The sequence below is a fragment of the Gobio gobio genome (assembly GCF_949357685.1).
Source record: "Gobio gobio genome assembly, chromosome: 1".
Taxonomy (NCBI): domain Eukaryota; kingdom Metazoa; phylum Chordata; class Actinopteri; order Cypriniformes; family Gobionidae; genus Gobio; species Gobio gobio.
This window is the reverse complement of record NC_137097.1, coordinates 75,449,300-75,475,582: the sequence shown is the minus strand read 5'-3', so window position 1 is coordinate 75,475,582 and position 26,283 is coordinate 75,449,300. Positions and strand designations below refer to the sequence as shown.

The 26,283-nt window shown below is 48.4% G+C and overlaps 1 pseudogene across 1 annotated transcript; it reads right to left on the bottom strand.

Moving 5' to 3' along the window:
• Nucleotides 1-209: 209 nt before the first annotated feature.
• On the bottom strand, nt 210-14,149 carry LOC307135833 (interferon-induced very large GTPase 1-like; annotated as a pseudogene). Its single transcript has 4 exons — nt 13,405-14,149; nt 10,103-10,632; nt 7,483-8,370; nt 210-4,129 (listed from the first exon to the last, which is right to left on the bottom strand). The product of its transcript is annotated as an interferon-induced very large GTPase 1-like (transcript).
• Between the last annotated feature and the right edge of the window lie 12,134 nt (nt 14,150-26,283).

Below are 26,283 nucleotides of genomic sequence, written 5' to 3'. Positions count from 1 at the left end.
GCTTAATTGGTATGTTGACTCTAGTTAAACAAAATATCGAAAGAAAGGGACAATTAAAAACAACATTTCAAACACTACAATTGAGTCCTTTTCAACAAATTTCTGAGAACTATTGACTGTTATTGTATGGACATCTCCACATTTCTATTCTGTGCACTAGGTTTAGATTTCTGATTCACTCAAGTGAGGAAAATATTTGATTTGTTTATTTAAATGTATTGATCCAAACTCCTAATAGCATCATCTTTTGCGTATTTTATCCATTCAGTTGGTATATCAACATTCCCTTCAAAAATTTTCTCCAGATCTTTCTGGAATTGGAACACAAACCACTTCGAGTACGGCAGCACAGAGAGGTCAGGGGTGATGCTCCACTCTGCATAAACTCCTCCTGCTCTTTTGTAATCTTTCCAGAGGACTTTATCATCTGATCCATTGGGAACAAAAGTAAGAGTGCTGCTTGCTACTGCTGATGTACAGATATAAGCAGATAACTTAAATTCTTTCAAGTTACTTGTCCCGTTTAGTCCAATACTACGGTGGAAAGGAACATTGTGATCTCCATCATGGTTTTCTATGGTGTTGGTGCAGACGGCTCCACAGAACGGACACTGAACCCAACAGCACAGACAGAAGTGATCAATCAGAAGCTCATCTGGTCTGAATTTATAATCCAGATTTGCTGGAAATATCTTTGTGTTGAATCTATCGCTGATATCAGACACTATAGCAGGAAGTTCTTTTCTTATCACATCTTCTAGGAGGCTGAAATCATCAACATCGCCATATTTCACTCCACTGAGGTCTTTTTCAGAGAAGATCAGCTCATCTGAGAGCCGCTGTGTGAAACTCTTTAACCATAAACCAGCATCTCCTCTGTTCTCTTGAACATGTTCAGTAGATGCATGAGCTGCTTCCTTGATCTTCTGCTGCAGGAGTTTAATGTTCTCCTTCATCTTGGGTAAAACACTGACACTGAACTTATCAGTGATGTACCGACTGACTTCATCTCTGATGAAACTCTTGAAGTGATCTCTGGGAGTTTTAATGTACTCCATGTATTTGTCAAAGTCCTCCTCTTCTGCCAGTCTCTTCAGGATGTGTTTCTCTAGTTTTGATCTGTTTCCATTCAGTGATTCGCAGTTTGATCTCATTTCTTCTGTCAGATCTCTGGCAGTCTTCTTATAGACGCTCAGCTCAATGGACTCTTTCAGTTTCTGACAGATGATCTCACCAAAAATGGCAGCTGATGCGGCTCCATGACAGTATTTCTGAAAAACATTATAGCACGCTTTTCTGTGTCTCTCAGTATAGCGAAGAGGATCAGAGAACAATCTGTGTTTGTCAGTGATCATCTTTTTTTGCTCTCTCATAGATGGAAAGAACTAAATCCCTGAAGAATTCCTTCTTGAACTCATATTTCACTGACCCTTCCTGATGTTCTGTTACTCTCTTCTTGATGTAATCTATGAGTTGTCGAATGCAGCTGATGTTGTAGCCCATCTTTGAAACAATAAATGACTCAAATATTTTGTCTGTCTGCTGTTCAACATCTGTGACTAATGATCTTATTTCAGCTTCATCCTCTGCAGACAGACATGTTTCTGTATCTGTATCTGTTCTGCAAGCACCCTTTGCAGCCTCTGTAATCACACTTTTTGTGGACTTTCTGAAAGTAACATATTCAGAATAACTCTGCACAGTGAAAATATCATTGTAGTCACTGCCCTCTTTGCAGTGGTCTACAGGAAGAGTTTCCAGATACAAGTCACTGAGGACCTTTCTCACATCGCTCATGTCGATCAGGTTTCCGATTATCTTCTTAACAATCTGTTCCAAAAACAAATCAAATTTTTTCTTCAGTGCTTCATCATTCACATTGTCTTTGAGTTTTAAGGCAAGTTCTTTGCTATTTTCATAGAGAGTGTTTATCTGAGCATCATTCTTTTTCTTCAGGTTTCGCTGATGAAGAATCTCATCTAATTTCCTCTTTTTTTCTCTTACAATGTTTTCCTGAACATTTTTGATTTTGATATCAAATGATGGTTTCCACTGAATCAGTATATCAGCATGAGCATCTTTCTCAAAGAATTCAGACATTGATTTCTCCACTTCTTCACTTGTCTCCTTCAGTTCTCTTTGAAGATCAGTTTACTCGATCTCATGAATTGCTTCATTTTCTATTTTGTTGTGTAGTTTGTTCTCAGTATCCATCATGGCACTGCGAAGAAGACTCCAGGTCCACTTGCTGTATTCGGTCTCCAGTTTTCTGTAGGCTGAAATCTCCAGAGAATTTCTGAAGCTGAAAACAAATCGTTCATTCAGTAAAGCCTCCCAGAGATCATTAATACGGTCTTTTAAGTGTGTCAGCCTCATTGCATGTGATTTTGAGACATGAGACACAATAGTTTTCTTTAGTTCTTGAATATTCTCACAGTACTTTGGGTTTGGTGGTGCCATCGGTGGGTTTCCCTCCCAGAGATGAGCAAAATAATTCACATCATCATGAACGTTAAATTTAATAACATCACTGAAACGTTCAGCATCACTGTCTTCCTCTTTAGCAGCGAGTTTTGTCATCTCATCCAGTGTCTGCAGCAGTCGTCTCCTTCCCTCCATGTTTTTCTCCCTAGCTGTGACGTCTGAGACGTTCTGATGCACAAACACACAGCTGGGATTAAGTCTGACCTTCTTCATCCTCATGAAGGCCTGAACAACAATCTGAAGAATGTCCTGCATCTCAGATGGGTTTTCTCCAAAGATGTTGATCAAGGTCAGATTTCCAAGACCAACAACAAATGTGGCCTATTCATTGTCATAATGTCTGGTTGATCTTCCAGCCAGTTCTAGAGCACAAAGACCTTCAGTATCAACAACCAGAATATAGTCAAAGTTCATCTGTGTTTTCATCTCGTCTGACACTTTGACCAGCTGCATGAAAGCTCCTCTGGTGCACCTGCCAGCACTGATGGCAAACTGGAGTCCAAACATGGCATTGAGCATGGTGGATTTCCCAGAGCTCTGAATGCCTAAAACTGACAGCACAAAGACTCTCTGGTCTCCCAGTTTCTGGATGAGTTGATCTAGAACAGCAGAGATCCAGACCAGAGGAACATGAGCAGCATCTCCATCCATCAGCTCCAGTGGAAATCCAGAGATCATCATCTCTGCTGCAAGACTCGGGAGAGAACAGAAGTCATGCAGGTCTTTCTTGTTCTTCTTCACAGATGAACATGATTCATAGATCTGACCGATCTCCCCCATGATGTGCTCCAAACCAAAGGTTGCAGCTTGAAGATCCTCAGATATTCTCTCAAGGCCAGTTTGTTCAGTCTTGAGTTGCTCAGGTTTATCATTGTTCTCTTTCAGTTTTACAACTGTTGACCACTGTTTATCATACTTGTGATGTAGATCAGAAAGCTCAGCGGATGTATGTATATCCAGGAATATTATGAGCCATTTAATGAAAAACATTTTATTTGCCACAGCTGAGTTCATTTGCTTTATAAAGAACTTCACAAACTCACTGATATCCGATTCATACTGCTGTTGACAGATTTTCATAATTTCTGTTTTTTTTTCTATCTAGATCTACTTCTAGTTCATCTCCTCGAGGCCGATGTAGTTCTTTGTTCTTCTGACTCCTCTGATGCCACAGTTTCCCCTGACAGGGCAGAAATGATTCTTTGATTTCTGTCAGATCTTTCTTCTCCAGTAAACTCATCATCTGCTATGCGGCTTCTCTTCCTCTCCTGCAGTCTTCATCATCTTCCTCATCTATTCTGATGTCTGAGTGTTTGAACACATCTTCAAGCCTGAAAGTGGAAGATGATTCTGAGAGACAATCATGTATAGCTCTTCTGAGTTCTTCAGATACTTCTGACTGATTTCTGGCTTTCAAACCAATTTTGTATTTTATTTTCCATGTCTTGCATACAGCAGATTCATCCTCAGAAAAAAGGCAAATTAGTGGCTTTGAGTCCTTGAAGAGTTGTTGAAGTCTTATCATGCTTTTGTCATTCCTGTTCAGTTTTGGTAGAATAACAACATTGACTGAAGCCATTTCTGTGAGGATCTGCAGCTGTTTCTCATGGTCTTCTGCATCACCGTGTAGATTACAGAACGCAACATCCATCCATCCATCCATCCATCATCTTCCACTTATCCGGGGCCGGGTCGCGGGGGCAACAGTCTAAGCAGAGATGCCCATACTTCCCTCTCCCTAGCCACTTCCTCCAGCTCTTCCGGGGAAACCCCGAGGCGTTCCCAGGCCAGCCGGGAGACATAGTCCCTCCAGCGTGTCCTAGGTCTTCCCCGGGGCCTCCACCCGGTGGGACGTGCCTGGAACACCTCCCTGGGAAGGCGTCCAGGAGGCATCCGAAATAGCCGAAATAGCCCGAGCCACCTCAGCTGGCTCCTCTCGATGTGGATGAGCAGCGGCTCTACTCCGAGTTCCTCCCGAGTGACTGAGCTCCTCACCCTATCTCTAAGGGAGCGCCCAGCCACCCTGCGGAGAAAGCTCATTTCGGCCGCCTGTATCCGGGATCTTGTCCTTTCGGCCAAGACCCACAGCTCATGACCATAGGTGAGAGTAGGAACGTAGATTGACCGGTAAATTGAGAGCTTTGCCTTGTAGCTCAGCTCCTTCTTTACCACGACAGACCGGTACATCGACCGCAATACTGCAGAAGCTGCACCGATCCGTCTGTCAATCTCCCGTTCCATCCTTCCCTCACTCGTGAACAAGACCCCAAGATACCTGAACTCCTCCACTTGAGGCAGGAACTCTCCACCCACCTGAAGCGGGCAAGCCACCCTTTTTCGACTGAGAACCATGGCCTCGGACTTGGAGGTGCTGATTCTCATCCCAGCCGCTTCACACTCGGCCGCAAACCGTCCCAATGCACGCTGAAAGGCCTTGGCTCGAGGAGGCCAACACGACAACATCATCCGCAAAAAGCAGTGACGAAATCGTGTGGTCCCCAAACCGGACACTCCCTTGGCTGCGCCTAGAAATTCTGTCCATAAAAATTATGAACAGAACCGGTGACAAAGGGCAGCCCTGCCGGAGTCCAACATGCACCGGGAACAAGTCTGACTTACTGCTGGCAATGCGGACCAAGCTCCTGCTCTGGTCGTACAGGGACCGAACAGCCCTAAGCAGGGGGCCGCCGACCCCATACTCCCAGAGCACCCTCCACAGGATGCCACGAGGAACACAGTCGAATGCCTTCTCCAAATCCACAAAACACATGTGGACTGGTTGGGCAAACTCCCATGAACCCCCCAGCACCCTGGAAAGGGTATAGAGCTGGTCCAGTGTTCCACGACCGGGACGAAAACCACACTGTTCCTCCTGAATCCGAGGTTCCACTATCGGCCGAATTCTCCTCTCCAGTACCCTGGCATAGACTTTCCCAGGGAGGCTGAGAAGTGTGATCCCCCTGTAGTTGGAACACACTCTCCGGTCCCCCTTCTTGAAAAGAGGGACCACCACCCCAGTCTGCCAGTCCAGAGGTACTGTTCCCGACCGCCATGCGATGTTGCAGAGGCGTGTCAGCCAAGACAGCCCCACAACATCCAGAGACTTGAGGTACTCAGGGCGGATCTCATCCAACCCCGGTGCCTTGCCACCAAGGAGCTTTTTAACCACCTCGATGACTTCAGCCCGGGTGATGGACGAGTCCACCTCTGAGTCCCCAGCCTCTGCTTCCTCAACGGAAGACATGTCGGTGGGATTGAGGAGATCCTCGAAGTATTCCTTCCACCGCCCGACGATATCCCCAGTTGAGGTCAACAGGTGCCCATCTCCACTGTAAACCGTGTTGGTAGGGCACTGCTTCCCCCTCCTGAGGCGTCGAACGGTTTGCCAGAATCTCTTCGAGGCCGACCGATAGTCTTTCTCCATGGCCTCACCAAACTCCTCCCAGGCCCGATTTTTTGCCTCCACAACTACCCGGGCTGCAGTCCGCTTGGCCTGCCGGTACCGGTCAGCTGCCTCCGGAGTCCCACAAGCCATCCAGGCCCGATAGGACTCCTACTTCAGCTTGACGGCATCCCTTACTTCCGGTGTCCACCACCGGGTTCGGGGATTGCCGCCTCGACAGGCACTGGAGACCTTACGGCCACAGCTCCGAGCGGCCGCAGCGAAAATGGAGGTGGAGAACATGGTCCACTCGGACTCAATATCTCCAGACTCCCTCGGGATCCGGTCGAAGTTCTGCCGGAGGTGGGAGTTGAAGATCTCTCTGACAGGGGGCTCGGCCAAACGTTCCCAACAGACCCTCACAGTACGTTTGGGTCTGCCGGGTCTGTCCAGCTTCCTCCCCCGCCATCGGATCCAACTCACCACCAGGTGGTGATCAGTTGACAGCTCCGCCCCTCTCTTCACCCGAGTGTCCAAGACATATGGCCGAAGGTCTGATGACACGACCACAAAGTCGATCATCGACCTCCGGCCTAGGGTGTCCTGGTGCCACGTGCACTGATGGACACCCTTATGCTTGAACATGGTGTTCGTTATGGACAAACCGTGGCTAGCACAGAAATCCAATAACTGAACACCGCTCGGGTTCAGATCAGGGGGGCCGTTCCTCCCAATCACGCCCCTCCAGGTGTCACTGTCACTGCCCACGTGGGCGTTGTCTCCAGTCGGAGCACTTTTCAGCACCCCTCCCAGAGACTCCAAGAGGGCCGGGTACTCCGCACTGCCATTTGGGCCATAGGCACAAACGACAGTGAGAGACCTATCCCCGAATCGAAGGCACAGGGAAGCGACCCTCTCGTTCACCAGGGTGAACTCCAACACATGGCGGGTGAGCTGGGGGGCTATAAGCAAACCCACTCCAGCCCTCCGCCTCTCACCATGGGCAACTCCAGAGTGGTAGAGAGTCCAGCCTCTCTCAAGAAGTGTGGTTCCAGAGCCCAAGCTGTGCGTGGAGGTGAGCCCGACTATCTCTAGTCGGTACCTCTCGACCTCCCGCACAAGCTCAGGCTCCTTCCCCGCCAATGAGGTGACATTCCGCGTCCCTAAAGCCAGATTCCGTGTCCAGAGATCAGTCATCAGGGGCCTCGCCCTCGACTGCTGCCCGATTCACAATGCACCGGCCCCTTACGCTCCCTCCTGCAGGTGGTGAGCCCACAGGAGGGTGGCCCCACGTCACTCCTTCGGGCTGAGCCCGGCCGGACCCCATGGGGGGAGGCCCGGCCACCAGGCGCTCGCATACGAGCCCCAACCCCGGGCCTGGCTCCAGGGTGGGGCCCCGGCTGCGCCATGCCGGGCGACGTCACGGTCCTTGGTGTGGTTGTGAACATAAGGGTTTTTGAACTGTTCTTGGTCTGGCCCGTCACCAAGGACCTGTTTGCCTTGGGAGACCCTACCAGGGGCATATAGCCCCAGACAACATAGCTCCCAGGATCATTCGGGTACTCAAACCTCTCCATCACGATAAGGTGACAGTTCAAGGAGAGGGAAAACGCAACACAGTCAGTGAATTTATCATCATATGATCCAGAGGGACAGAACCAGGCGATCTCCACCACTCCATTCATCAGGACTCTTGTTCTGCTGCTGCCGGGGAAGTTCCTGTGGAAGAGCGTGTTGTGTTTCTCATTGATCAAACTGTTCATCAGCTGAGACTTGGATGAAGACACAGAGCCAAACCTGAAGAAAAACCCCATTGGAGTTTCTGCCTTGTAGATCAGCTGGGTTTGACTGATGGTTTCATTTCTCATCTTCCAGCTCTTGTTGATTTGTCTGAATGTCCAGAGTGGAAACTCAATCTGTCGTGTGAATGGATCAGGAACAAGCAGAGGCAGAGCGTTCTGACACTGGGACAGTTTAGTGACCATCAGCTGCTTCAGGAAACCATCAGCACAATGAAACACGGCCATCTGAACATCCATTGGGTGGATTCGCTCAGACTGGCTTGTTCCTTTGTTAGTTTGAGGCATTGGTTTGAAGAAAAAATCTTCAGAATCAATCTCATTATTAAAAGAATCACAGTTAACTTGTTGTGTGTTATCTTCATCATTGCTCTCATTAGTTTTAATGTATCTTGCTCTGTAGTTCATCATCAGTAGTTTTTGCATGAAAGTCTGAATCAGCTCCTCCTCAGCACAAGACTCATGGGACTGTAATGAGTGTTCAGTTATCTGAAGAACATCTGCATCTCTCAGTTTATGATCCCTGTCTTTAAGATGAAGTTTGTCAAAGAGGTGTTTTTTTTCATTCATGTATTTTCCTTTTACTTCATGGGACTGTAATGGCTGTGCAGTGTTCTGAAGAACAACTGCAGTTATCTCTCCAACATTATGTTTGTCTTTGTCTTCATGTTGATCTTGTCTCTTTTTCAGATCTTCTGCATTTCTCTGTGAAAGAAAATACATTGTTAATTTATGTGCAAGCCCATTATAATTATTGGTCACTTTGAACAGCTGCAACGCAATCTTTATGCGTATAATGTACCCCAGATAGCAAGCAACCATCGAAACAATGTTCAATCAATGTTAATGTGTTAACATTCCCAGTCACAGTGATCTAAAAGTGTAACTTCACAGCACACTCACTGTGTGCTCATACTATGGCCACAATATGAGCTCACCCCGGCTAGAAATGTTATTGTTCTAAGAACATTGTGTTCATGTAATGTTTTCTGTAGCTAGTTTTATTTTTGTTATCAGAATGTTCTCTTAAAATGTAGGATAACATTCTCTAAAAACAATTCTAAACATGTTTAGTGATAAGATTTATAGGACATTATCCCAGAACATTCTTAAAAAGTTTTAGCGAGAAGTTTTCCAGCAGGCACGGGACTCCAATCAATATGTTTACATGCTCCCTCATAAATGAGATTATAAAAGGATTTTTACAATATTGTGATTAAACTTTACCTCATGTAAACGCAATACTTTGATCAAACTAATGCAATTAAGCTCATAATCATAGTAACCATAGTCGTATTAAACTAGGTGGTATACACTGATTTAATCACATTAAACAAGCGTAAACACCTAAATCACATTATTACCACTCTGACTAAAGTGTGCATTGCCCCCCTGCCAACCCTCCAGGACCTGTACTCTTCCAGAGTGAGGAAGAGAGCAGGGAAAATCATCACAGACTCCGCTCACCCTGGACACCACCTGTTTGAACTGTTACCATCAGGACGGCGACTCCGATCACTGGCCACCAGAATATCTAGGCACAGGAACAGTTTCTTCCCACAGGCCATTTCCCTCTTGAACAGTTAAAATACCCATATTCTGATTCTGATTCAACTCGCTGCGCAGTCTGTGTGCCGTATCTTCATCTAGATGGTACAAAGAACACGACAGCAGCAGGCAAACCGTCTCAGGTTACGTATGTAACCATGGTTCCCTGAGAGGGAACGAGACGCTGCGTCAAGCGCTGCGGGAACGCCCCTGCGTGATGCGTCATGAAGCACTCGTAAAATCAGTCCAATGGTGTGGCTGGACGTCGTAGGCGGGTGACGTCATAGACCAGGAAGCTATAAAGCAACCCTGAACCAGACAATGTCAGCTTCTGAAAAAGTCGAACAAGTCGGTCACAGGCGTGCCGGGAGTATGGCTAAGCGACGCAGCGTCTCGTTCCCTCTCAGGGAACCATGGTTACATACGTAACCTGAGACGTTCCCTTTCAAGGGAACTCGCGCTGCGTCAAGCGCTGCGGGAACACAATACCAACGCCGCCATAACTCTCAAATGCCTGTACATGTGAAATTTATAGCGCACATTAAGCTACAAGCACCCGAGAACCTGGAGTAGAGGCTACATCAAGGTTGTAAAACCTCACAAAAGTGTGCGGAGAGGACCACCCTGCCGCATCACATACCTCCTGCAGGGAGACTCCTGACAGAAGAGCCAAAGAGGCCGCCATACTCCTAGTAGAGTGGGCTCGGACCTTTAGTGGTGAAGGTTGGCCAGCCGACTCATATGCGAGTGAGATAGCCTCGACTATCCACTTGCTTAATGTCTGCTTAGATGCAGGTTTCCCTTTGTTTGGGGACCCGAAACAGACGAACAGTTGCTCAGATTTCCTCCACATGGCAGCTCTGTGGACATAAGCATCTAGTGCCCTTACTGGGCAGAGCAGATTTAACTTCTCCTGGTCTGGATTCTCAAAGGGAGGCGGAGAGAAGGCCTGCAGCATTATAGGACCCGCCACGTTCGTAGGAACTTTCGGGACATATCCTTCTTTTGGATATAAAAAAGCTTTCACCATTCCTGGCGCAAACTCAAGACAGGAGGGGGAAACAGATAGTGCTTGCAAATCCCCCACTCTCTTTAGAGAGGAAATAGCCAAGAGAAACACAGTTTTTAACGTGAGGAACTTCTCTGGCACCTCCTCAATAGGCTCAAATGGGGCCAAAGCTAGACCTTCCAGCACCACAGCCAGATCCCAGGTCGGCACCCTTGAGCGTGCCGCAGGCCTTAGCCTCAGAGTACCACGAAGGAAGCGAATAACCCATGGGTGTTTCCCCACCGATGCACCATCCAGATGGACATGATAGGCCGATATTGCCGTCACGTATACCTCTAAGGTGGAAGGGGATAACCCTGAAGCGAACTTTTCTTGTAGAAAATCCAGTACTGAGTTGACTTGGCAGTTGACTGGGTTTAGAGAATGGTTAGAACACCAAGCTACAAAGACTCTCCATTTAAGGGCATACAGCCTCCTCGTGGAGGGGGCTCTGGAGTGCAACATGGTCTGAACTACCTCAGCAGAAAGACCTGAGTCTATGAGTCTACGAGCTGGGCCCCCTCAGGGGCCAAGCCCACAGTTTCCACAACTCCGGCCTCGGGTGCAAGATTGCCCCCGACGCCTGGGAGAGAAGGTCCCTCCTGATCGGAATCTCCCATGGGGGACCTTCGAGGAGAGATATAATGTCTGACAACCAAACTTGTGTCGGCCAAAACGGGGCTATTAGCAGCAGACGAACCCCGTTCCGGCGTACTCTCTCCAGCACTCCTGGTATTAATGCCAGAGGGGGAAAGGCGTACAGACGCAGCCTCGGCCACGTCTGCACCATGGCATCCAACCCCAGCGGGGCTGGATGTGTGAGGGAGTAAAATAGGGCACAGTGCGTTGTCTCTTGAGACGCAAACAGATCCACCTGAGCCTGACCAAACCGGTTCCATATGAGCTCCACCACCTCGGGGTGGAGTCTCCAACTCCCCGGCACCACTCCCTGCCTCGACAGGGAGTCTGCCGTCGTATTCAGGTACCCCGGGATGTACACTGCTCGGACCGATAGCATCTTGCCCTGGGCCCAAACTAGGACTCGATGTGCCAGCTTCCATAGCCGGTGCGAGCGTAACCCCCCCTGGCGATTTATGTATGACACCACCGATGTGTTGTCCGTGCGAACCAACACATGATGGCCCCTCAGGTCTGGGAGAAAGTGCCTGAGTGCCAGGAACACTGCCATCAGCTCTAACTGGTTTATGTGCCAGGAGAGCTGCTGGTCGCTCCACAGACCCTGGGCTGAGCGACCACTCATGGTCGCCCCCCAGCCGGTGAGGGATGCATCCGTCGTTAGCGTTAAGCGACGACAAGGAGCCCCCAGCACCGGACCCTGGGACAGGAACCAAGGATCCTTCCACATGACTAATGCACGTAGGCACCGCCGCGTGACCATGATCATGCGAAAAGGATTTCCCCTCGGGGAGAATCCCTTGGTCTTGAGCCACCACTGTAAGGGCCTCATGTACAGCAGGCCAAAAGGTATCACGTTGGACGCTGCTGCCATCAGACCCAGAAGTCTTTGAAAATGCTTCACAGTGAGTGACTGGCCTAGCTTTATCTTGGATACGGCTTGTAGAATCGAATTCACCCGAGCGGGCGTCAGCCAAGCCCTCATGGTTTTCGTATCCCATAGCACACACAGAAAAGTGACATTCTGCTGTGGAGATAACATGCTTTTCTTTGTGTTTAGCCTTAACCCCAGCCTCTTCCTGTGAGCGATCACAGCATCTCGATGCTGAGCCGCTAGATGTTCCGACTCTGCTAAGATCAGGCAGTCGTCTATGTAATTCAATACGCGGATGCCCTGGAGTCTCAGCGGAGCCAAAGCTGCATCCACGCATTTTGTGAAGGTGCGGGGTGATAATGCTAGGCCGAATGGAAGTACCCGAATTTGGAATGCTTCGCCCCCGAAAGCAAACCTGAGGAACTTCCTGTGTTGAGGAAGGATGGAGACGTGAAAGTATGCGTCTTTCAGGTCTATTGTGACACACCAGTCCTCGGACCTGATGTGACACATGATCTGTTTTAGCGTGAGCATTTTGAACTTTAGTTTCTTTACTGCCCGATTTAGCTGGCGCAGATCTAGAATAGGACGCAGTCCTCCATCCTTCTTCGGAACTATGAAGTACCGGCTGTAAAACCCTGACTCTCTGCAGTGGGGAGGGACCCGCTCTATAGCCTCTTTTTGCAGAAGAGTCTGTACCTCTTTCTCCATTACCAGAGCCTGCTCGGGGTTTACCACTGTGGATAATACCCCGTTGAACATGGGCGGGTGTGACCCGAATTGTATTCTGTACCCATTTTCTATTGTGCGCAGGACCCAATCTGAGATATTTGGCAGAAGTTTCCACGCTGCCAGAAAATCTACTAAGGGAACCAGCCCCTCGGGGCTGGCCTCTGGATTTTGAAGTGTGAGCAGCCCGGTGTCCTGAAACGGCGTGCCGGCAGGAAGCAACCGCATTGACCCACTTTTGACCCTCCTTGGAGGGAGCGAGCATCCCCGCGCCGCTACGTTTCCGGGCGGACGTGGAGATTTTGCGCTCGCTGAGGACCGCTGCGCCCTGAAGCACCCGAGGTGGCAGGGGTGGCAGAACGGCCCCCTGATGGCACCGAGAGGAGACGGGTGCCTCGACACACCGCTTCCCCCCGGAGGGGACTGCCATCCGAAGTCTGACGTCTCTGGCGTCAGGACTTCTTCGCCGAGGCCTTCCTAGAGATAATAACAGTCCTCAGATCTGCTCTACCTCGGGAAGACCTCGGCTGAGAGTGCTGACCCCGCCCCCAGTCTCTCTGTGGGGGAGCGCGGGTGGCAACACTCTCTCGCTGTTGCGCTCTGTGAGAGGAGGACGTACTCGGTCGGGGTTGCTCCCCAGCAGCCCCAAAGACATGAGATTTGCGGGGGAGAAATTTTTGAAACGCAGCCGCCTGCTTTTTAGACTCTTGAAACCTCTCGACGACCGTGTTGACTGAGTCGCCGAAGAGGCCAGCAGGGGAGATAGGAGAGTCGAGAAGGAAATTTTTATCTCTATCTTTTATCTCTGAAAGATTTAGCCAGAGATGTCTCTCCGTGGCCACCAGGGCTGCCATAGAACGGCCGATGGATCTAGCCGTCTCCTTGGTGGCCCGAAGAGACAAACCAGCAGCTCTCCTAATCTCAGCTATCGTTTCCCTCCCCACTTCTTCACATTCATCATCAATGTCTTTCAGCAGGTCGGCTTGATAAGCTTGCAACACCGCCATCGTGTGGAGACATGCGGCTGCCTGACCTGCTGCCGAGTAAGCCCTACCCACTAAAGCTGATGTTGTTCTAACGGGCTTAGTGGGCAGCTGCGGGGCTTTTAACGACGATGACGACTCGGGAGAGAGATAGCTCGCGAGCGTCTCTTCTACCCGCGGCATCACCGCGTAACCATGCTGTTTCAACCCCACTATGTTTGAATAAGCAGCTATATTGGGGTTGAATGGTCTGAATGATGCTGGTTTTTTCCATGATTTCGACACCTCGGTGTGGAGATCAGGAAAAAAAGGCAAGCCCCTCTTTGGAGGTTGTGATCTAGATGGAAGGAAGCGTTCATCTAATTTACTAGGCTGATGCGCTTCGTGAGTCTCGGCTGGCCAGTCTATTTGCAACCTGGCAACAGCGCGAGTCACAACCTCCAAAAGCTCCTCTTGAGCGTGTGACTGAGGCGGCGAAACCTCATCTAAATAATCCAGGCTTACAACATCCACTTCCTCAGAACTGGAGTGTTGCTGCACCTGCGCTTCAGCGCGAGCAGAAGAAACCGCAGAGCGTGCTTCTAACTCGGCAACTGAAGCGTCGGGTCTGACGGGTAAAGGCAGAGAAAGGGGATCACCCGTCTCTAACCCCGCCGTCAGATCCATTTGCGAACCCCAAGATGAAAGCCTTCGCTGTGCCTCAGCAGCAGCGGGACCTGCACCCTGGGGAACGCGAGCCGAAGCGCCCTCCTCAAAGAGCGAACGGCGGGACCGGAGAGTTCTCATTGATAACTTTTCGCAATGCTCGCAGCCAGCCCCCTCGAGAGCTGACTGTGCATGCTCCGGTCCCAAACACATTACACAGAGCAAGTGTGTATGCCCACCCGTGATGAAACGAGGGCAGGGAGTAACACACTGTCTGTACTGTTGATTCGCCATTTTTTTTCTTATTTTTTGAGAGACACACACACTTTTCTTTCATACAAGGACAAACGATTTCACATGGAGCTCTTGTGAAGACACAGAAGCTGACATTGTCTGGTTCAGGGCTGCTTTATAGCTTCCTGGTCTATGACGTCACCCGCCTACGACGTCCAGCCACACCATTGGACTGATTTTACGAGTGCTTCATGACGCATCACGCAGGGGTGTTCCCGCAGCGCTTGACGCAGCGCGAGTTCCCTTGAAAGGGAACCGGCATTGCGATGTTCATCACGGCACCGAATAATATCCAGTAAGCTACGTCCATAAAAATGTATTATGAATCTTATGCGAGTAGATTAAAACAATGTCCGGTAACTTGCATACTGTATGCCTATCTGAGTGTGGAATACTTATTAGCCAATAATCAGACTAATGAAAAGTCCATGTAAATCAGAGTGAAGAGTTCTGTTCATGTCATTTAAACATATTACTGCAATGAATATCTTACTCTGATTATTCGCTTTATTGGTGCACATGTAAACGTAGTCAGTGTCATTCAGATTTCAAATTTTGGTTGAAAGGTTGAAGTCAAGCTCCATCACCATTAAACAACTCCAAAAACAGCATTAGCTTACTTTATTTCTTGCATATGTGTACAGAAGTTCTTATTGAGATTAAGAGGTTTATGTAACAGGGTTAAAAAAGAACATTTAAAGAGTATTGTTGTGTGAATTTCATAAAATAAGGCATCTGTCTGTATACATTGGTGTTCGAAGGCTCCCCTCCTGTGGCTATTAATGGTACTGCAGATATTGTGTTTTGTCGCTCTTCTCTTGCCATACCGCAGCACATTCAAGTTCAGTGGGTATATGTACGATTTTTCACGCTCTATCTAACTCATTAACAGATTAATTGTAAAAAAAAATTAAGTGAATCTTTTTAATGCAATATATTTCATACATGTATTTGAACATATATATATAATGCATTTAACACTTTAACACGTTGTTGAGATTGTTATACAACCCCAAATCAGAAAAAGTTGGGACAGTATGGAAAACGCAAAAAAAAAAAAAAAAAAGAAGAAGTGATTTCTAAATTTACTTTGACTTGTATTTCATTGCAGACAATATGAACACAAAATATTCCATGTTTTGTCTGGGCAACTTCATGTCATTTTTAAATATGCATCCTTTCCTGTCATTCAGACCTGCAACACATTTCAAAAAAAGTTGGGACAGGAGCAATTTAGGGCTAGTACTGAGGTAAAATGGTTAAATAATAATGTGATTTGAAACAGGTGATGTCAACAGGTGATAGTAATTATGATTTGGTACAAAAGCAGCATCCAAGAAAGGTATAATCCTTTAGGAGCAAAGATGGGCAGAGGATCGCCAGTTTGCCAACAAATATGTGAGAAAATTATTGAAATGTTTAAAAACAATGTTCCTCAAAGAAAGATAGGAAGAGATTTGGATATTTCACATTCAACAGTGCATAACATAATTAAAAGATTCAAGGAATCTGGAGGAATTTCAGTGCGTAAAGGACAAGGGCGCAAGCCTAAGCTGAACAACCATGCTCTCCGATCCCTCAGGCGGCACTGCATCAAGAATCGTCATTCATCTATAAGCGATATCACCACATGGGCTCAGGACTACTTTGGCAAACCTTTGTCAAGTACCACAATACGTAGTTACATCCACAAATGCCAGTTAAAACTGTACTGTGCCAAAAGGAAGCCCTATGTTAACAGTGTCCAGAAGCGCCGTCGACTTCTCTGGGCTCGGAGGCATCTGGGATGGACCATCACACAGTGGAAACGTGTACTGTGGTCAGATGAATCAGTATTTCAGGTATTTTTTGGGAGGAATGGACGCTGTGTGCTCCGGACCAAAGAAGAAAAGGATCATCCAGACTGTTACCAGCAACAAGTCCAAAAGCCAGGGCCTGTCATGGTATGGTGTTGTGTCAGTGCCCTTGGCAAAGGTAACTTGCACTTCTGTGAAGGCACCATTAATGCTGAAAAGTAACAAAAATATCTTCATTTGTGTTCCGAAGATGAACAGAGGTCTTACGGGTGTCGAACGACATGAGGGTGAGTAATTAATGACATCATTTTCATTTTTGGGTGAACTCTATAGAAGACATCTTTTCCAGGGACGTCCATGCATATTTCAACAAGACAATGCAAAACCACATTCTGCGCACATTGCAAAGTCCTGGCTGTGGAGGAAGAGGGTACGGGTACTTGACTGGCCTGCCTGCAGTCCCGACCTGTCTCCAATAGAGAATGTGTGGCGCATTTTGAAGTGCAAAATGCAACAACGAAGACCCGTACTGTTGCCCACCTTAAGACTTGTTTGCAGGAAGAATGGGACAAAATACACCTGAAACACTTCATCACTTGGTGTCTTCAGTCCCTAAACGTCTTTTAAGTGTTGTGAAAAGGAATGGCAACATTACAAAGTGGTAAATGCTTTACTGTCCCAACTTTTTTTGAAATGTGTTGCAGGTCTGAATGACAGGAAAGGTTGCATATTTATGAAAATGACATGAAGTTGACCAGAAAAAACATGAAATATTTTGTGTTCATATTGTCTGCAATGAAATACAAGTCAAAGTAAATTTAGCAAAGTAATATTCTCACGCATGCGTCGTGGAGGCATAAACGGAAGAAAAGAACAAGTTGGATAAAGGCGTTATTTTGATTTTTTTGCGCACAAAAACTATTGTCGTTGCATCGTAAAATTATTGTAGAGCCACTGTAGTGAGATGGACTTTGTAACGACGTTTTACGTGCCTTTTATGGGTCTTGTGAGTGTAAATGTACTGAATGCCAATGGAGGCCTATCTGAAGCCTTTCTCAGCCATCAGCTTTCAACAAAAATATCTTCATTTGTGTTCCGAAGATGAACAGAGGTCTTACGGGTGTCGAACGACATGAGGGTGAGTAATTAATGACATCATTTTCATTTTTGGGTGAACTAACCCTTTAATGAGTTTGCTGTAAGGCAGCCGATTCAAGTGTTGATGCTGTGGTCCTTTATGAATGTCTGCAGTCTGTGTTCAGCCAATGTGAATTGTTTTCTTCTTTTTCTTTCCAAAAAATATAAATTCAAGTTTAACCCCTTTTTTGAGTGTGTCCTTCCACATCCGTTACATTTAGATGTTGAACTTTGTTTGAAAATAAAAGTCACCATTATGGAGTTTGGTTTAGTTTGCCTCTTTGGCCTTGAATTTTTAATGTTAGTTTTTCTCTGGCTGCTGTAACTGTTTGTTATGGCAAAAGTTGTGATCAAGGATATTAGCTACTTGTCAATAATAAAGATATTATCATGATGTAGTGCTCTGGGGGGTATTCCAGAAAGCAAGGTTTAACTTACCGTCACATATACCCTGAACTCTAAGTTGATTAACCCAAACCTTGCTTACTCGAGGTATGCTGGTTCCAAAAACGAGTCCCAGAGTAAATTCAAACAACTCAAGAGTATGAGGTCCCTTATGGAAAGTTTTTTTGAACCACTGCCCATACCTACAATATCGGACACAATGAGAGAAGAGCTAGAATTACCCTTTTCTGCAGAAGAAATAGTGCAAGCAATTGAGAGTATGCAGAATGGCAAGACCCCTGGGCCCGGTGGGTTGCCTGTTGAAGAGGTTTTCTCAAACACTTAAAACGCCGCTATTGACCCTCTCAAGTCGGCAATCACGCCGGCGTGATTGGCTTGCTTTTTTTCTTATCAGTGCCAAAGAAACTCAAATAACTCTGTCATTTTTTATCATTCAGGCAAGTGATGTGATGTGTTTACCAGAAGAACCTGCTTCAGTTACACTGAGATTTATTACATCTGAAAATATTAGCATGATTGATTATTCATAACTAACACAAACACAACTGACATAAACTGAGTATTTAACACACACACGCACACACACACATCAGTTTCTCTTGATGAGACACAAATGTTTGAATCACACATTTAATGTTTGTCTCTGATGCCATTAAACACTAATGATAAAAATGAGTTTGTAACTAAAAACACTGACAGTGATCAGAGGAAAATGTCTGATGTGTTTGATCAGGACGAGTGTCATAATTCATAATAATCTGTGATTGGTTCACTCTTGATCATTATATGAAGATCAGAATAAAAGCAGCTGTTGATTGTGTCTCATCAGCTCCTGTGATTCTGGATCCAAACACGGTTCATCCACATCTCGTCCTGTCTGATGATCTGACCAGTGTGAGATACAGCAGGAATGAACAACTGCTTCCTGATAATCCAGACAGATTTGACATCTATGAGTGTGTTCTGGGTTCAGAGGGTTTTAACTCAGGAACACACACTGGGATGTGGAGGTTAAAGAGAGTGAATGCTGGAGTCTTGGAGTAACTACACCATCAAACCATGAGGAAGGGACTTTACTTTAACACTGATGTCTGGTGTGTGCAGTACGAACTGTCTGCGTTTGGTTTTCCTGTTAAACAGAAGCTTGATTGTGTGAGAGTTGATCTGGACTATGACGGAGGAACGGTGTCATTCTCTGATCCTGTAACTAACACACATCTACACACATTCACAACCACCTTCACTCACACACTCTTTCCATTGTTCAGTTTTACTGACTCTCTGCAGATCTTACCGGTCAATAGTCAGTAAACGTTACACCTGTAGGTCTGGATGGAGCTGATTTCATCATTTACACTCATCATGTTCCCTTTCGTTCAGTCACTACGACGTAACGTTAGTGACTAACGAATGGGGGTTTCGCTTAGAAGCCTATCAACTTCGAGTTTTGAGAAAACGCCCAATGGCGTGCCAATGCCATGGGGCATGCGGAATTTGCATACGTAGCTCCGCCTCACTGCGTGAGTATATAAGGAAGTACGAGGCAATATCGCATTATGTTTCTGCTTTCGGAGCCAAGAGTACCTACCTCTTCACTCCTACAGCCTTCTGAGACTCTGTCAGCTTCTTCGAGACGAGCAGCTTTCCAGTCGGTGTTGGTGTGACGGCGCGTTCCAGTGATCGCATACTTCCTGCCTGCTGATCTGTGCAGTGGTCTGCATCCAGCTGGTGTGTGTTTCCCTGGGCGCTTCGGCATCGACTGCAAAGTTTCCTCTCACAAAAAGAGCTTGCACGTGACACGTCCTTTTCAGGATGTTTCGTCCGTGCACTTCTGGGTGCGGTAGATCACTTTTTTTCTTTCGACGGGCACTAGCGCTGTGTGACGTGTTTGGGCTTTCAGCACGCTCAGGCAGCGCTCGTGGATGACTCATGTTCTCTCTGCGGGAACCTGGCCATCTCAGTGCTTCGATCAAGACTCCGTGAATTCCGTGCTGATGCCGGAACGAGAGTCCCCTCCGCCACCCCCCAATCTGCGGTCTCCTCTGGAGGCGGCACTTTGGCTGGTGACCAGGGTGATCTGAGGGTGACGGTGTGGAACAAAGCTCCGACGCTAGTTCCTCGGCCCACACCCCCCTCTCAGGCACTTGACCCGGTCCGCGCTCAGGCGTCTACATCGGGGCCGGCTCCTGCTGTCCCGACTGTGGCGTTTGGCGCGGCGGAGGAGGAAGTGATGTCTATCGCCGCATCACAAGGTGGGCTGGAGTCATCTGAGGATGATGATTCGGCTGTGCTGCCACCTTCGGGTGCGCCAGCATTGCCCGAGTCGGACCCAGAATTGACAGCCATGCTGTCTCGGGCCGCCGCAGCGCTTGGACTGGAGTGGAACCCTCCGCCTCAGCCCGAGCGTTCGCGGTTGGATGATTGGTTTTTGGGGGCGGCGCGTCCGGACACCCGTCCGGCCGCTCCTCCAATACCTTTCTTCCCCGAGGTGCATGAAGAGGTCGCGCGTTCCTGGAAGGCCCCGTTGTCTTCCCGTGAACGTTTGGCGGCCTCTTCCGCCTTCACCTCTCTCGATGGAGCCGCGGCTCATGGGTACACTGGGGTCCCCCCAGTCGAACGTTCTGTTGCGATGCAACTGTGTCCACAGAGCGCTTCGTCCTGGCGTGGTGACCCAAAGCACCCCTCCAAGAAGGAGAATCTTTTGTTCAGCTGCTGGCCCCCGGGTCAGCAGCACCCTAATGTGGTTAAAGAAAGAACTGACAACCCCATCCCCGAGCCCCCAGAGATCGGTGACGGCAGTGCGCGCCACCCTCGGGTCTCGCCACTCTCGTCCCTCTCTGTCGCCAGCCCCCTGGCAGAGCAGACCCCAGCGGAACGCGAGTCCTTCCCTGGTCTCCTCTGTCAGGGTGCAGCCGTTAACCGTGCTCCGACCCGGGGACGCCCAACAGCCTCCCCTGTCCGCGCCGGTAACGCTGCCTCGCTGCCCCACCCAGGGTACGTCTGTCGTCCGTATGACCCCGTTGGTGCAGTCTCTGGAAGCCTGGCTTCAGCTTCCGGGGCTGTCCCGCTGGGTTGCCCGGACCATCAGGCTCGGCTACGCGATTCAGTTCGCGCAGGCTCCTCCCCGCTACAGGGGAGTCCGCTATACCGTGACCGGGGCCCATGCCCCCGTCATGCGTGCGGAGATTGCCACTCTACTGGCGAAGGGTGCGATCGAGCCTGTCCCTCCAGCCGAAATGAGGTCGGGGTTCTACAGCCCCTACTTCATTGTACCCAAGAAAACCGGTGGGTTACGGCCAATCCTGGACCTTCGCATCTTGAACCGATCCCTTCACCGGCTTCCGTTCAAGATGTTGACTGCGAAACGCCTTTTCGAATGCGTTCGTCCGGACGATTGGTTTGCAGCGATCGACCTGAAGGACGCCTACTTCCATGTCTCCATCCTTCCTCGACACAGACCGTTCCTACGGTTTGCTTTCGAGGGGCGGGCATACCAGTACGCAGTTCTCCCATTCGGGTTATCTCTGTCCCCTCGCGTCTTCACGAAGATCGCCGAGGCAGCCCTTGCGCCCCTTTGGCAGCACGGGGTCCGCATCCTGAACTACCTCGACGACTGGCTCATACTAGGCCACTCTCGAGAGCAGGTTTGCGGACACAGAGATCTGGTTCTCCACCACTTAACCCGTCTGGGCCTTCGGGTCAACTGGGAGAAGAGCAAACTTTGCCCAGTGCAGAGGATCTCTTTTCTCGGTATGGAGATCGACTCGGTCGCCATGTACGCGCAGCTTTCGAGCGAGCGCGCGCAGTCTCTGCTGACTTGCCTCCGACAAATCGAGAGCAAGAATGCGGTTCCACTGAAACTATTTCAGAGGCTCCTGGGGCATATGGCATCTGCAGCCGCGGTAACGGCGCTCGGATTGCTTCATATGAGACCGCTTCAGCACTGGCTTCGCGATCGAGTCCCGAGATGGGCATGGCAGTCTGGCACGCTCCGGGTCCAAGTGACTCGGGCCTGCCTACAGACGCTCACCCCGTGGTCGAACCTCAGCTTTCTACGGGCAGGTGTGCCCTTAGAACGAGTTTCCAGGCATGTTGTCGTATCGACGGATGCCTCTGCCACGGGCTGGGGTGCCATGTGCAATGGACAAGCAGCCGCGGGCTCCTGGACAGGACCCCAACGCCTCCTGCATGTCAATTGCCTCGAGTTGCTGGCAGTACGGTTCGCCCTGCACCGCTTCCGAGCGCTGCTGAAGGGTCAACATGTGCTTGTCCGGACAGACAACACGGCCGTAGTAGCGTACATCAACCACCAGGGCGGTCTACGCTCCCGCCGCATGTCTCAACTCGCCCGCCATCTCATTTTATGGAGTCAGAAGCGCCTGAGGTCCCTTCGTGCTGTCCATATTCCGGGAGTCCTGAACCACGCAGCCGACGAGCTCTCGCGGTTTCAGCCTCTCCCGGGAGAATGGAGACTCCATCCCCGGACGGTTCAGCTGATTTGGGAACAGTTCGGCGACGCACAGGTAGACCTGTTTGCCTCCCACGACTCTTCCCACTGCGCCCTGTATTATTCCCTGACCGAGGGCACGCTCGGCACGGATGCACTGGCGCACAGCTGGCCGCGGGTCCTTCGCAAATATGCGTTCCCCCCAGTGAGCCTACTCGCAGAGCTCCTGTGCAAGATCAGGGAGGACAAGGAGCAGGTCCTTTTGGTCGCCCCGTATTGGCACGGCCGGACTTGGTTCCCCGAACTCATACTCCTTGCGACAGCCCCTCCCTGGCCTATTCCTCTGAGACCGGACCTCCTTACTCAGAGACGGGGCACCCATTGGCACCCACGTCCCGACCTCTGGAACCTCCACGTGTGGCTCCTAGACGGGACACGGCAGGTTTGAGTGGCCTACCACCTACTGTGGTCGCCACCATCACTTCCGCTAGGGCAGAGTCCACTCGGCATGCCTATGCGTTGAAGTGGAACCTCTTCGTCACCTGGTGCTCTTCCCGCCAAGAAGACCCCTGGAAATGCCCGATCGGGTCCGTGCTTGAGTTTCTCCAAGAGGGGCTGGAGCGAAGGCTGTCTCCCTCCACCCTCAAAGTCTATGTGGCTGCAATATCTGCCCACCATGATCTCTTGGAGGACAAAAAGGTAAGTCAGCACGACCTGGTCATCAGGTTCCTGGGGGGAGCCAGGAGACTGAATCCTCCTCGCTCTCCTCTCGTACCCTCTTGGGACCTCGCAGTAGTGTTAACTGCTCTGCAGAGACCTCCCTTTGAGCCTTTGCGGTCGGTTGATATTAAGTTTCTGTCCATGAAGACAGCTCTGCTGACCGCATTGGCCTCCGTTAAGAGGGTCGGGGACCTGCAGGCATTTTCGGTTGACGAAGCGTGCCTGGAATTCGGGCCGGCTAACTCTCACGTGATCCTGAGACCCCGGCCTGGATATGTGCCCAAGGTTCCCACCACTCCGTTTAAGGACCAGGTGGTGAACCTGCAAGCGCTGCCCTTGGAGGAGGCAGACCCAGCCTTGGCATTGCTCTGTCCAGTACGCGCCCTTCGCGCCTACGTAGACATGACGCAGTGTTTCAGGACCTCAGACCAGCTCTTTGTCTGTTATGGTGGAGAGCGGAAGGGAAGTGCTCTCTCAAAGCAAAGGCTGTCTCACTGGATAGTGGACACCATTGCTTTGGCTTACCAGCAGCAAGGCCGACAATGTCCCCTTGGTGTGAAGGCACACTCCACCCGGAGTGTGGCTTCCTCTTGGGCTCTAGCGCATGGCGCCTCGCTAGCAGACATCTGCAGAGCTGCAGGCTGGGCGACACCCAACACATTCGCCAGATTCTATAATCTCCGAGTGGAGCCAGTGTCCGACTATGTACTCGCCCCCCCGAGGGGCCGGTGATGGACCAGGTTCAGGTGTCTTCGCTTGCTCGCCACTCCACTCCACGGACTGGATACGTGCGATATTTCCTCAGGTGAGTTCCCCGAGAGCCCTGAGCTCCTCCAGCACTGTCGACGCCGACATCAGTTCAGTCTGCCCTTTCGAGCCCAGACCCTCATGTCCGGCCAGGTGCCCCATGTGCATGGTTCCCTCTGGCGACCCCCACATGTGTATTTCACCGTAAGTCTCCGCAGTGAGCGGGTTTCTTCCCTTGGCGTGTCCCCGCCACCCCTAGGGTTAAAAATCCACCTTCGGCTGGTACCCTAGAGATCTTCCATATGCAACCCCCTCCGGGTCATATGTGTCTCTTAAGTCCTCCCCACGGGTAGGCATCTTTGGCATTCCCTCACTGGGATATGCTTCCCAGTGTACCTTGGTAATCCTGTGTTAAGTGGGAGTCCTTCGTCCGTACTAGTCTTACGACAGGGTACTCACACTTACGCAGGGCACTGGAAGACAGCTGAGTGGCGGGATTATATTGGGACCCCCATTCGTTAGTCACTAACGTTACGTCGTAGTGACTGAACGAAAGGGAACGTCTCGGTTACGGATGTAACCCTCGTTCCCTGAGGAGGGAACGGAGACGTAATGTCCCCTTGCCACATCGAGCTGTGTTGCCTGGAACGCAGGAGTTCAGTCTTGGCTCCTCAAGCAGGTAACATAATGCGATATTGCCTCGTACTTCCTTATATACTCACGCAGTGAGGCGGAGCTACGTATGCAAATTCCGCATGCCCCATGGCATTGGCACGCCATTGGGCGTTTTCTCAAAACTCGAAGTTGATAGGCTTCTAAGCGAAACCCCCATTCGTTAGTCACTAACGTTACGTCTCCGTTCCCTCCTCAGGGAACGAGGGTTACATCCGTAACCGAGACGTTTCCAGTATTTCGAGGGAAAGTTATGGAAAAAGCTATGGTTAATATAAGTTTATTCATTACACAACACCTAAATCAAGTGCACTGAATTTAAACACATGATGAAGGTTAAAATAAATTGTGTTATCATATCTGACCAATGAGAAACACTGATCGCCATTCACCAGTTATTTCAGTGAAGTGTCACTTTGCTAATTTTCACATAATGATTTTATAATAATCACATGTTTTAGTATTATACCTCTGAACGAGTTAATTTAACACGTGCACATTGTCAATATTTGTTGTAATGAGGTTAAATGATAATTTGTTCATTTAAGTAAATGGATGTAAAATGTTCTTTCTAATCCACAACAATGTTGAATAAAATATAAATATTTATTAGGCAATATAAATACTTTATTACAGCTGTTTACAGATAAGATATGTCGTAAAAACAAATGTGGCGTCTCTAGGAATCTGAAATCTTTCCATTTGAGTTTGAGCAAATTCTGATGATCTTGTATAAACTAACAAACGTGGGATTGCACTGTCATGTTCAGAAATGAAAGATTATATGTTTGACTTGATAATTAGGTTTTAAAGCATGAAAAAAAAACACTCTTTGACCCTGAATGTTGTGTATTTCTGTTCTCTGAAATAGTCAGTTTTCTACATAGAGCTTTATAGAAGATTGTGTCAAAGCAGTTTTACTCTAATAAACAGGAAAATAACTGTGTCAGTGTCGCAAACTTATTTAATCATGACTAAATATTTAAAGTTTTAATTGCAACGTCAATTTCACCGATAAAGCAGATCCACAAAAGACAATATAGTGTCATTAATGGTTCCAAATGAAGGCAAAGTAAATGATGTAACAGAAATACTTCACTTGTTTATTTAAAATCAGTTCAGATTTCAGTGCGACTTTACTGATATCTAGTGGTGAAATTCAGCAACTGATTGTGTACAGTGTACAGGGGCCCTGAGGCCAGGAGGGCCTATAAGGATCGTTTCTAAGGGCCCCGGCCCTGGAATGAGACTGGCTTTCAACTTTTACTCAAGTTACTGTAGTAAACACTGCACAATGGTATCACTCTTGTCGTGGGAAAAAGTAAACTTTAATAATTATCACTGTGAGGCTGGAAAAACAAGCTTTTATTCTTACCAAGAAGGTCAATGCAGGTTGTGCAGTCAGAGAAGACAGAGATGGTCTCACACTCGTTCTTTTATACATTTCAGTGGACGAGGGCTTCTTGGTCAATAACTCAAAAACAATTCCTTAGTTAATGTTATTAAAACTGTGACACCTTGACTGAACACTCGTGTTTTACAGAGAACAGTATGAAAGGTTGTCAGACTAAAATGTGTTTTACTACAGAATACTAGAATCTTTATATTTAACAAAAACATCTTATAAGCTTTGGTAGAATTTAAAAAAAAAAACTTATATGGTCAACATTTCCCATCACACTCTTTACAAAGTCAGACACATAACAGTAATTAATATGATTATGCTTTTGCTTGACTGCATTATTAAACAGCTAATAATGTGTTACTAATGTTACACAAACCCTGTTCCCGTTCTCCATCTCAGTCGCTTCTAATAATCAGCATCCTTCGAAACGCTTTGAACATCACAGAACATCAGTGGAGAAAGGCATATAGTTCATCATAACATCATAATATACATTATATACATAATTCACCTGCTATATTGCTGAATGTAT